Source organism: Triticum dicoccoides, chromosome 6B, assembly GCF_002162155.2.
Source record: "Triticum dicoccoides isolate Atlit2015 ecotype Zavitan chromosome 6B, WEW_v2.0, whole genome shotgun sequence".
NCBI lineage: Eukaryota > Viridiplantae > Streptophyta > Magnoliopsida > Poales > Poaceae > Triticum > Triticum dicoccoides.
Window position 1 is genome coordinate 156,957,481 of NC_041391.1, and position 12,321 is coordinate 156,969,801.

The window sequence follows — 12,321 nt, forward strand, 5'->3', positions numbered from 1 at the left end:
ACATGGTTTGCAATTTTTTTATACTGTCATTAGTTAATAATGCTAGTTACCTTCAGACTTTTGTATTTGGTTTAATGCTCATGCACAGCTAGTATACCAATGCTGAAACTTGTTACCTTTACATTTTGAATTGTTAATTCTTATAGAAACCTTCCAGTGCTAGAATTTATTGAAATCTCTTCACTAAAACCATTGTACTGTACCCTGTAATAAACTAACTACTCTACTGTTGCACTAGCCACTGGATTAGTGTATATTTGTAGTATTCAAATGGTGTTGCATTAGCATATGGACATAAATAAAGTGTGGCAAGCTTTCCCAGATATGTGCTCACGAAAACTACTACCTGTTTTTCTAAATACTAGACGTTTGGGTACTTTAAATTGAACTGCGAAAACGTCTTATATTAAGGAATAGAGGGTGTAGAGTTCACTCAAATTATCCCGGTAAAGCTAGTCACACCTTTGCTAAAATTAATGTTCATTATGTTATCGGAGGAGGTCTGTATGTTTGTCTCTAATGCCTGTCGACTACATACCTGACATCATGATGTAATGTTAAGTCATTTCCTTTTGTATAGTGTCACTGAATTGTCAAGGCGGTGATGGCATTTTATTTTAGTAGAACTGCACAAAATTTGCTTAAAAGAAGAGGAAAGGTCAGGAATGACTCAGTTTTACAGAAAAAACTATGTATGCCTTCCTGACATCAGCCGCTATTGCTTTATTTATTCCTTCAAACAGGTGGTTAGAAACAGTCTTGCTACCTTTTCCCATTAAGAAATTGGAATGCTTATATTTGTGAGTCTGTGCTTCAACTAGTGCCACTTTTATGGTAATCACACTTTCAATATCTATGCAAACAGGGATGCTCGATTTTAGTGGAACTGCACAAAAAGTCCAACTGGTTCAACATTAGGAGCATGTTTTTCTCCTAACCTTTATATCCAATTGGTGGCACTATGAGCTGTTCATTATGAAGGTACATGGTTTGCTACTATCTTGCTACTCTTTTTGTACTGTCATTAGATAGTAATACTAGTGGTTTGCATGTGAATTTATTGGCAGGGTGGACCTACATTGGAGGTGCAGGACAGGATTCAATGATTGGATGCTCAATTTCGGTTGTATCGATTTCACCTCTGCCATCACTGCGAACATGGATATCCTTGGTCTGATGAAGAATAGGCGCTATTTTCTACTCTGAACCAGCAAATCAATTCAGTATGAAATTGTCCAGGGCAAAACATAACTGTATCAGATTGTCCAGTGGAGAACATGACAAATGCTAAGCGGAAGAGACATGTTTAAGCCGAAAATACATGGTGTGGTATATGTTTACTAGCTACTTGATATTTGTGTAGACAGAGATGTCTGCCCATTGCTATTTGGCAAACAAACAAAGTGTCCGCAATTTTGGTTGAACTGCACAAGAGAATAGTATAGTCACTGCATGCATTGCCATTTGAAAATAGACATAGAAAGATTGGATAGTCACTTCATGGACTACAGAAAAGTAGTATTGTACTATTTATTGGCCAACACTAGGTGCTTCATTGCTTTGGTCTGATTATACAATGGGCATCATTTTGCCTAAGTTAAAGTTTGTATTCCAAAAATAATCTCGCCATGTGATCGAGAAAAAACCAAATCATATTGCAGTGGATGTTCCTCCATCATGTGTGGTTCATTCTCATGGTTCCATCTGTTGGTGAAACCACCTACGTTTGCAAGAGGAATTGTAGACTTCACAAAAAAATTTGTCTTCCAGTCTGTACAGAATGTTGGCCAAGAGAAGCATCCATGTTAGTAGGAAGAACAGATGTTTTTTTTCTAGATCTTTGCTTTTGGAGCTACATATTTGTATATGATCTATGAATCATTGAGATGCATTAACATGTTGATCTTATGTATGGGAATCATACTAGTTGGTTTTAGTTGCGACGCAAGATCCGAAGTGGCTTGTCTTTGCTTTTGGAGCTACATATTTGTATATGATCTGTGAATCATTGAGATGCATTAACAGTTACTTATTTCTATTCGCTCAGTGTTTACAAGTTACTGATCGATCACTAGCTAGCCTACTAATGCACTCCTGGCAGTTTTATTTGCGATGCAAGACCCGAAGTGGAAGTTTTTTGAATAAAAATGCCTACCTCTAAAGAAACTGACAAGCTACACTATCCTACCTACTCGATCCTACACAGATAAATAGCGGATCACACACGTACTACCTCCTTTCCGGTTTGCAGGGCTCAATTCAAGAAACGACCTACTCGATCCTACACGAATAAATAGCGGATCACGACTAGTACCTCCTTTCCGGTTTGTAGGGCTTAATTCAAACCTCTCACCAACCAAGGTACTCCTTCCATCCGGGTTTATTAGTTCCGTGAGCAAAGCAGCAAGACCAAAGCATGGAAATAATTAACGACATGCCGAAGTTTAAGCCTAATTAATTCCAGCGATTTAAGTGGCTACATGCGTGCCCTTGGCTGTGACTCGTTGCATGCTGCTCCACGTACTGGCTGCGAGCAATTCTGAGTGCCTACATGCAGCCGGCCGTAATTAAGGCAGCTAACTGATGCGAAAAAGATGCACTTTAATTGTTGTGGGCTTTTTAAATCCGTGGAATCATTATTGACAAGGAGGGAGATGATTCGAGTGCACTCGTTTGACCGTCATGCCGTCGTGCGACCCAGATGGGACGGGATGGCACAGTCATAATTTCAGTTTCTCTAGTTTTCCACGGCAAGCTGGCGCGCTAAGCCATGCCTGCTTATGCTTTGAATTCCGATGACCGCCGCGCTACCTTCCGCCTATAAGTACTGTTTCTCAGCCTTCTCCGGTGGCACCGTGACCCAACTCACCATATCCTCATAAGCCCCCACCGACCCGACGTCGCTCGCCACGTCCGCCATGCCCCCACCCGTCCGCAGTAGGAGAGGCCAGATGCGGTCACCGTGGAACTAGTGTTCGGTTTTTCACCAGAAGGCAGACAGAGGGAGGAGGCATTCTATCTCTCTTTAGATGGCAATGCGGACATCGAGGACTTGTTGGAGCACGACTGCCTAGCGGAGGAGCAGGAGTTGTTGGAGCGCGACCGCCAGGCGGAGGAGCAGCGTATCGCCGATTTGCTCCGCCAGCAGGACATGGAGCAGCAGCGCACCGACGCATTGAGTCACGAGCAGAGCGCCCGCAAATGGGCCAACTACGTGGAGGCCGGCACCCGACAAATAGCCCTGGAGGCCGTCGGGCACGCACGCATTTGCGACGCCGATTTTTACTACCAGCTCATCATGTGGGTTCCCTGCTTAGAAGCCGAAGCTTCGGTGGACCACGCCGGCATGGAAAGGGCTAATGCACGCGAGCAAGGCGCCCTATCGCACCTCTGGCAAGTCCGAGGTGAGGCGCAGGACGCCGGTGCCAGCGTTTAGCATGTACCGCAGAGGGCGGCCGGCATTGTCTAGTTAGCTAAGAGTAAGTTAGTACTTGTAAGCTACTAGAGTATTAGTGGGAGTAGATCGTTAACTTGGCAATGGTTGTCAACATGGAAGTTCAGTACTCTATATGTGGATCAGACCTATTACTTTGCTCCAAATGTTGAACTTTTTGTTTGAACATATAGAATGGGCTGTTATTTTTTTAAATTGGTTGTATTTGTCCTCCACGGGTTTAGAGGCTGACTTGTGAGCCTACCAAGTTGACGTGTACACAATCAGGAGATGATTGTACGTGGAGAGAATGACAGCAAGGACCCGCCAAGGTTATGGAAGTACGCAAGCAAGTGCCTCCTTACTTCAAGCCAATAAAAAAATGGCTCCTCCTAATGGATTTCTGACATCTGGGTCCCATGCCATTGTTAACGTAGTCAATAAACGAGAGAATTGCACAACGAGCGGCTGACACCAGGGACCCGGCAGCTCGCCCAGTTATTTTTGTTTTGGGTTAATTTGATAAATGCCACTCATAATCTGGTGTTTCCGACAAATGCCACTGCAATTTCCAAACTTTGAAAAATGCCTTTTCATGCCATTTCTAGTGGCATTTTTCGAAGTCTGGAGTGGCATTTTTCAAAGTTTGCAAACTGCAGTGACGTCTTTCAAATTTTGCAAAAATTGCAGTGGCATTTTTCAAAGTTTGGAAATTGCAGTGGCATTTTTATGAATCGCCATAATTGGAGTGGCATTTATCTAATTTGTTTTTGAGACGGAAGCAGGGTGTCAACTGGGCTGTGCGGGACACTCTGGCCTGTCTATGCAACCTTTTCTTTTATGTTTACCACAGACCATCCCAGTAGTTTTTTTCTTTCTGAAAATGGCTAGCCTAGTTTTTTTTTGTGATTTGTCAAGTAAGTCGCTTTGTTAGGCCTGTTGGGCTGCAAATCTTTCAAGACGAGGAGAGCTTCATTCGGCTGGCCGAGAAAATGGCTTATCAGTAATGAGAAATGGGCTGTACATTTTTAAAACACATCAAACTGACAATTAGTTTCAAATATCTTTTTTTCATTTCAAGATTTTAAATTGCATTCATTTTTATGCATGGACAATTTATTGGATTTTATATTGATATACATATATTTTTAAAACCAGTCTGAATGTGACTCGAAATTTCGGGATTAAAAACAGTTCAGACCGCACCGACATATGCAAAATTTTGTATAATTTTTTAACCGTGGCCACAATATGGGCTGTAATGCTAACAAAAAGAATATGAGCTCCAAAAAAACCGTAAGAATTAGCAAATGGGCTGTAAATTATTAGAATGGCATACGGCCTGTATGCTGTTTCCACAGATTTGAGGCTTTCCTAAAAAAAAGTTGACGCACAAGCAGTGACTGTTGGATGTCCATCCAACAACCGTCGTGCTTCTTCAATCTCTGCTCTTCCTGCTCCAGCCGCTCAAACAAGCACCGGCGGGACTGCCTGCTCCCTCCTTCCCGCGGCCGGCTGTGCTGCCGCGCAGGCCTCACCGCCCCACCATACTCCCATTGCTGGCCTAGCCATCCCTCTACTCACCCACACCTGCTGTTATTCTCCGGCGACGGTAGACGAACTAGTAAACCCTCGTACAGTCGTACTCCCCTCCGCGTGGGAAACAACTGCCGAGTCTTCCCTGGCTCTGTGTCATTCCCTTCCTAGGCCTCGCCGTCGTCCACCGCCCTGGTGCTCTCGGCATGGCATGGTCAACATGGTCAACGACCGACATGCATCTGAAGTGGACTGTACGTGGAGAGGCTGACAGCTGGGTCCATGACCGCATGCAAGGAAATGCCTCCTTATTACGTGCAAAATAATGATTCCTCCACCTGACATTTGGGACGCACCGAAAGGGCCTCTGTATTTCGCAAAAAAACATTACCGCCGCTGACAGCTCGTACCCACCAGCTATATCTTCGCATGCAATGAAGTGCCTCGTTATTACGCACAAAAAATGAATACTCCCTCTGCTAGCTGGGACCCAGTATAGTGGGCCTACTAAGTTGATGGGGATGGAGGGCTTTGTCAACTTAGTCAATATGCACGATTCTAGCTTGAGTGACCGAACGATGTCCATCCAATGGCCGTAGTGCTTCTTCAACCTCTGGTCTTCTTGCTCCAGCCGCTGCTGGTCATGCCGCCTGCTCCTTCCTCCCGTGGCCGGCTGTGCTGCCGCGGAGGCCTCACCACCCCCATACTACTCCCATTGTTGGCCAGGCCACCCCTCCACACCACTCACCCACACCCCCTGTTATTCTGCGGCGATGACAGCACAGCCGAACCAGTGAACCCTCGTACTCCTCTCTGCGTGGGCATCCACTGCTGCATCTTCCCCGGCTCCACGTCGTCCCCTTCGTAGGCCTCACCATTGTCCACCGCCGTGGTGCTCTCAGCGCGGCGTGGTCAATGTGGTCAACGACCGACTTCCATCGGAAGAGTACTATACATGGAGAGGCTGGCAGCTGGGTCCACGGCAGCCGCAAGGAAGTGCCTCCTTATTACGCGGAAAATAATTATTCCTCCACCTGACAGCAGGGACCCATTAGATGGGCCACCAGTATTTCGCGAAAAAAACGTTTCCCCCCTGACTGCTGGGACCCACCGGACGGGCCACCGTATTTCACGAAAAAAACATTCCCCCCATTATCAGCTCGGACCCACCGGAAGTGCCTCCTTATTACGCACAAAAAATGAATACTCCCCCTGCTAGCTGGGACCCACCTTGGTGTGAGGCTGACTTGCGGGCCTACTAAGTTGACTGGGACGGAGGCCTTTGTTAACTTTAGTCAATATATGAACTATTCTAGCTCTAGTGACCGTACGATGTCCATCCAACGGCCGTAGTGCTTCTTCAACCTCTGGTCTTCTTGCTCCAGCCGCCCAAAGCAGCATCGGTCATGCCGCATGCTCCTGCCTCCCGTGGCCGGCTATGATGTCGCGTAGGCCTCACCGCCTCCTACTACTCCCATCGCTGGCCAGGCCATCCCTCTACTCACCCCCACCCCTTGTTATTCTGCGGCGACGGCAGCCTCACACCGCAGCCTAACCAGTGAACCCTCGTACTCCTCTCCGTGTGGGCATCCACTGCCGCGTATTCCCCGGCTCTGCGTCGTCCCCTTCCTAGGCCTCGCCGTCGTCCACCGCCGTGGTGCTCTCGGCGCGGCGTGGTCAATGTGGTCAACGACCGACTTCCATCGGAAGAGTACTGTACGTGGAGAGGCTGACAGCTGGGTCCATGGCAGTCGCAAGGAAGTGCCTCCTTATTACACGCAAAATAATTATTCCTCCACCTGACAGCAGGGACCCACCAGACGGGCCATCGTATTTCGCAAAAAAAATGTTCCCCCCTGACTGCTAGGACCCACCAGCTACATCTTTGCACGCAAGAAAATGCGTCCGGGCAAAAAAAATAAATAAAATTGATTTGCCCCCCTGACTGCTGGGACCCACCAGCTACATCTTCGCACGCAAGGAAGTGCATGACAGTCGGGACCCACCTAGTCGAAGCGTAGGTAGCGTTGTCATTCTGGTCGCGAACGTGTACGTACATACTAATGGATGTAGAGGCGCACACGTGTCGTAGTAGAGGCGCGCACGTGGCATGTACACGTACGTACAACGGTCAGTGTGTAAGAAAGAAAATACGGCCACATACGTACATACGGGCGGGGTCTCGAACGCCTACTCACGCATACGTATGGCCAGGGCTCGTGTACATGGCTGGGTAGGAACGGAGAAACTGCGTCGTCGTCGTGTTCATGGGGAGGCAATAGAATGCGTCGTGTTCATCGGGAGGCAACGGAATGCGTCGTGTTCATTGGGAGACAACGGAACGCGTGGGAGCCAACCGGCTTGGACGGAACAGGCGATGGAAACGAAGCCTGGCGTATCGCAGAACAGAGGAAACGGCCTTGTGTTCGACCGGCCACGTTCGAAACGGGGTCCTGTTCATCAGGAGGGGTCTGGCGTACCGCAAAACGGAGGAAACGGACTTGTGTTGGACCTCCTACGGTTGAAATGGGCTCATGTTGATCGGGAGGGGTGTGGCGTACTGCAAAACAGAGGAATTGGACTTGTGTTGGAGGGCTACGGTCGAAACGGGGGTCCTGTTCATCGGGGCAGGGGGGGTGTGGCGTACCGTAAAACGAGACTCCATGGGGTACTGTTCATCTCAACCATCGGCCTCCTCAAACCTCCACGGGCTACTATTCATCCACCGTCGACCTCCTCCAGCCTCCATCCGCGACTGTTCATCCACGGGCTCCTGTTCATCCAGCCTCCACCGCGTGCTACTCCACCGGCTACTGTTCAACCACCCCTCTCCACGGGCTCCTGTTCAACCACCCCTCCATGGGCTATTGTTTATCCACCCCTCCATCGTCTACTGTTCATCCAGCCCTCCACGGGGTCCTATTCATCGAGCCCCAACCGTCTCGATCGATCAGGGTCCTTTTCATCCAGAGGCAATGCCACAGGGTGCTGTTCATCCACCCCCACCGCTCAATATTCATCCACCCCCCCGCAACACTCACTGTTCATCCAGAGGCAGCATCAATCGGTTTCAGTTAGCAGCAGTAGCGAAGGAATCGCTCGATCGGGTTCAGTAGCATGTAGCCTGCAGTGCAATCGCTCGGGTTCAGTTAGAGCCCAACGCCTCGCTCGGGTTCAGTTAGAGCCAATGCCTCGCACACACGCGCGTACATGTACGAGAGAATCGCGCATCGCTCGGCCCCCGACCACCCATCGTAACCGGGAACTCGCTGAAATTTTCCTCGCCCTCGCTTCTACCACGGTTTTTCCCGTCATGGACGACCCAAAGAATGTCATGCAGCTGCGTCTCCGGCCCGCCCAGGACGAAAAGCCCATTTTTTGTCATGATTTTTTATCATAGAAGTAGGAGCCCACCACATCTATGATGATACCGAGTTTTGTCACAATTATCGTCATAGAAGTGTCATAAGTATGACATATTTTTTTTTCGTTCGGCCCAAAATGTCACGGATGTGCCTTTTTTTGTAGTGTTACCTTGTTGTTTTTATCCGTTCAGATTATAAAAAAGCCATTTCTACCATCCATATTACACATCTATCATAATTTCTTTGCCAAACTAGTGCACCAATACAACTGACATTTGTATTTGGTGTGTTGGGGACACAAAAGACTACTTGTATTTGATTGCGGGGTTATTTGAGAGAGAACCACCTTCATCCTACACCTCTCGTAGATTGATAAACCTTAGGTCACTCACTTGAGAGAAATTTGCTACTGTTCTACAAAACTCTGCGCTTGGAGGCCCAACAAAGTTTTCAAGAATAAAGTTCCATAGTAGATACCAGGGGTTACGGTTTACATGGGGATCTAAACAACCTTGGGCCGCTGCCGTTCTTGGCTTGTCCAAGATGATCATAGAGCTGAAGAGCTTTGCCCGGGCCTCCCCTATAGATGGGTTCCTTGAGGTCATGTGGGCCCTTGGTAGGCCTGTTGTCGTGCTTCCTTTTGGTCAGCCGTCCCCGGTGAACGGCATCGTCATAGGTACCAAGTGGATGGTGAGCGTCCAATACCATATGATAACACCATTTCTTTCCTATGGTGATGAGATCTCAATCCAAGATTGGATCTTCCCTATGGGAGGGGGAGAGATGATTTTGAGCATCCCATGGACATCAACATGTCAAGTGCTCCATCATCAAGAGACATGTGCAACATATACTTCATACATGTAAAGGTGAATCTTCTCCTTTATGCGTGTTCACTTGGCACTCTCATGGATGGTATACTACTTGACCCTCCCCTCGTGCACACATAGGTTTGAGCGAAGCATCACATGTACCATGGAGGTGATCATGCATTAGAGCGCGACCACCATCTAGTAGGGAAGCTTGGAGGAGGTGACAGAAGAAGACAGAGCAATAGAGGGAGTGTAGATTTTGCACTACCGGACATGCCAGTCAGCATCTGCATGAAGACCCAAACCTTATGTTGCCACCAGACTATCCGGTAACGGGGAACAGACTGTCTGGTCCTCCCGACCATACTATCCGGTAGTGCTTATGTAAGCAGAGTTGTGGCAAGGCCCGTGTATCTTTCCCTTTCCCCTTACTTACCCCTTCGTGCCTTGGACCTATATATACCTCTTCCCCTCCTCCATTCTAGGGTAAGCTAAGATAGAACTCAAACCATAGAGCTTAGCTCATGTATCTCCCCTTGTGGGATTACTCCTCCATGGAGATGGCTCCTCTAGTGGAGATGAGGCATCCTCTCGAGGGAATGACTCCATAGGAGTACCAAGGCGTCCACTTGTGGGGAAGATTCCTCCATGGAATTCAACTCCTCCTTGAATTAGGACTTGGGGAAGAACCTTATCTTGTTTCATCTTTTTCTTTGGATGATCGAACTAATGATCCATCTATGTGTATCTTGTATTGTATCTTGTGTGTTGATTTGCGTTCATTTCCCTTGTGATTCTCTTGTTTTCCCTTGTATTCTTCCTCAGACCCACCTCCAATTTGTGAAGATTGGACCACCCTACGGGTTTCCCTACATCACACACCTCCATAGCAGCCTCCAAGAACACATCAAGATCCAATCCATGAAGAGGGAAGAAGACAACAAAGGTGGAGGAAGCCACACAGCCATCTACACTGGCTTGGACCTCTAAGTTGACGCCATCTCCATCAATGCATCAACAACGATGCCTCCACCATGTCCTCCTTCCCCAACATGTCTCTCACATTACTTATAATATCCCCCAACACTATGTATTTGTCTCTTATGTTTGAATAATCTTTCATCTCTCGATAGATGGTTATTAACTTGTGTTTGACTGTTTGACTGCTTGTGAGTTATAATGTACCAGTGTAGGTCGCGAAAGTTTACCAGGTAACACATATATGATTTCTACTAAGTAAACATCATGGGATTGAATGGTGTGAAATAAGCCACTTCTCTCCTTTATCGTATAACCGAGGAGTAATGAATACTCGTTATCTTTATGTCGCATCCGATGGGAAACCCTTAGTTATCACCTTATACTAGCAGAAGTCCAAGATGAGTGGTAGTGGCGTGAGAGGTATGTGTCTGTGGTAGGATTACATGCCTAGCCTTAGACTTCACCCTGTTACCTCACTAGTTAGTTTCCATGCACCCATAGGCCTTTATTAATCGAGCATCACTTCGACTTGTTAGTTACCTTCAATTGCAGTTTTTACCTTATTGTTCATGTTACATAAATCCTTTATTTACTGTACTCCTAGCAGCCGGTAAAATAGACTTGTTAGCTACGTAGTGTGACCACGCAGTTATGGGGCTGATAGTGACTATCTTTTGGCACTTCTGGATCTGACATATAAGCTGAGCAAGTCAAGGCACTAGCCCTGCCTTGCCATAGCCACTCCTCATCTCCAACTGCGACTCCTCCGAGCTATGATGTTGATTCATCCGATTTGTGTGGTCATGGTGGTCTTCCTTGGCGGCTGGTTGAGACCTCACGGTTGACCCTTTGTCGGCACCGCTCCGGTCCTAGAGGCTATGGACCTGCATCCTCCAGCACCCACGGGCTACTGATGTCCTTTGTTGGCGCAGTTTCGTCCCCCGCACTCCATTGTTGAATCCTCTACAGCCTTTGGCTCATCGGCATCCCAGCGGCTCCACCCCGGTAGTTTGGACCTGTGCCATCCTTTTGGCTCCTAGCTTGCCGGTGGCGTCACTATAATATGCAAGGGATGAACAAGACTATTCCCGAGCTCTTCGCGATGCTAAAAGCCGCGAAGGTAGAAATCAAAAAGGAGCATCAAGTGTTGATGGTCAATAAGACCACTAGTTTCAAGAAAAAGGGCAAAGGGAAAAAGGGAACTTCAAGAAGAACGGCAAAAAGGTTGCTGCTCAAGAGAAGAAACCCAAGTCTGGACCTAAGCATGAGACTGAGTGCTTCTACTGCAAAGGGACTGGGCACTTGAAGCAGAACTGCCCCAAGTATTTGGAAGATAAGAACGATGGCAAAGTGAAAGGTATATTTGATATACATGTTATTGATGTGTACTTAACTAATGCTCGCAGTAGCGCCTGGGTTTTTGATACTGGTTCTGTTGCTAATATTTGCAAATCGAAACAGAGGCTACGGATTAAGCGAAAGATTGGCTAAGGACGAGGTGACGATGCGTGTGGGAAATGGTTCCAAAGTCGATGTGATCGCGGTTGGCACACTACCTCCACATCTACCATTTGGATTAGTTTTAGACCTGAATAATTGTTATTTGGTGCCAGCTTTGAGCATGGACATTATATCTGGGTCTTGTTTGATGCGAGATGGTTATTCATTTAAATCAGAGAATAATGGTTGTTCTATTTATATGAGTAATATCTTTTATGGTCATGCACCCCTGCTGAGTGGTCTATTTTTGTTGAATCTCGATAGTAGTGATACACATATTCATAGTGTTGAAGCGAAAAGATTGAAGTTTAATAATGATAGTGCAACTTATTTGTGGCACTGCCGTTTGGTTCATATCGGTATAAAGCACATGAAGAAACTCCATACTGATGGACTTTTGGAATCACTTGATTATGAATCACTTGGTGCTTGCAAACCGTGCCTTATAGGCAAAATGATTAAAACTCCATTTTCCGGAACAATGGAACGAGCTAGTGACTTATTGGAAATAATACATACTGATGTATGTAGTCCAATGAGTGTTGATGCTCGTGGCGGGTATCGTTATTTTCTTACCTTCACAGATGATTTGAGCAGATATGGTTATATCTACTTGATGAAGCATAAGTCTGGAACATTTGAAAAGTTCAAAGAATTTCAGAGTGAAGTGGAAAATCATCGTAACAAGAAAATA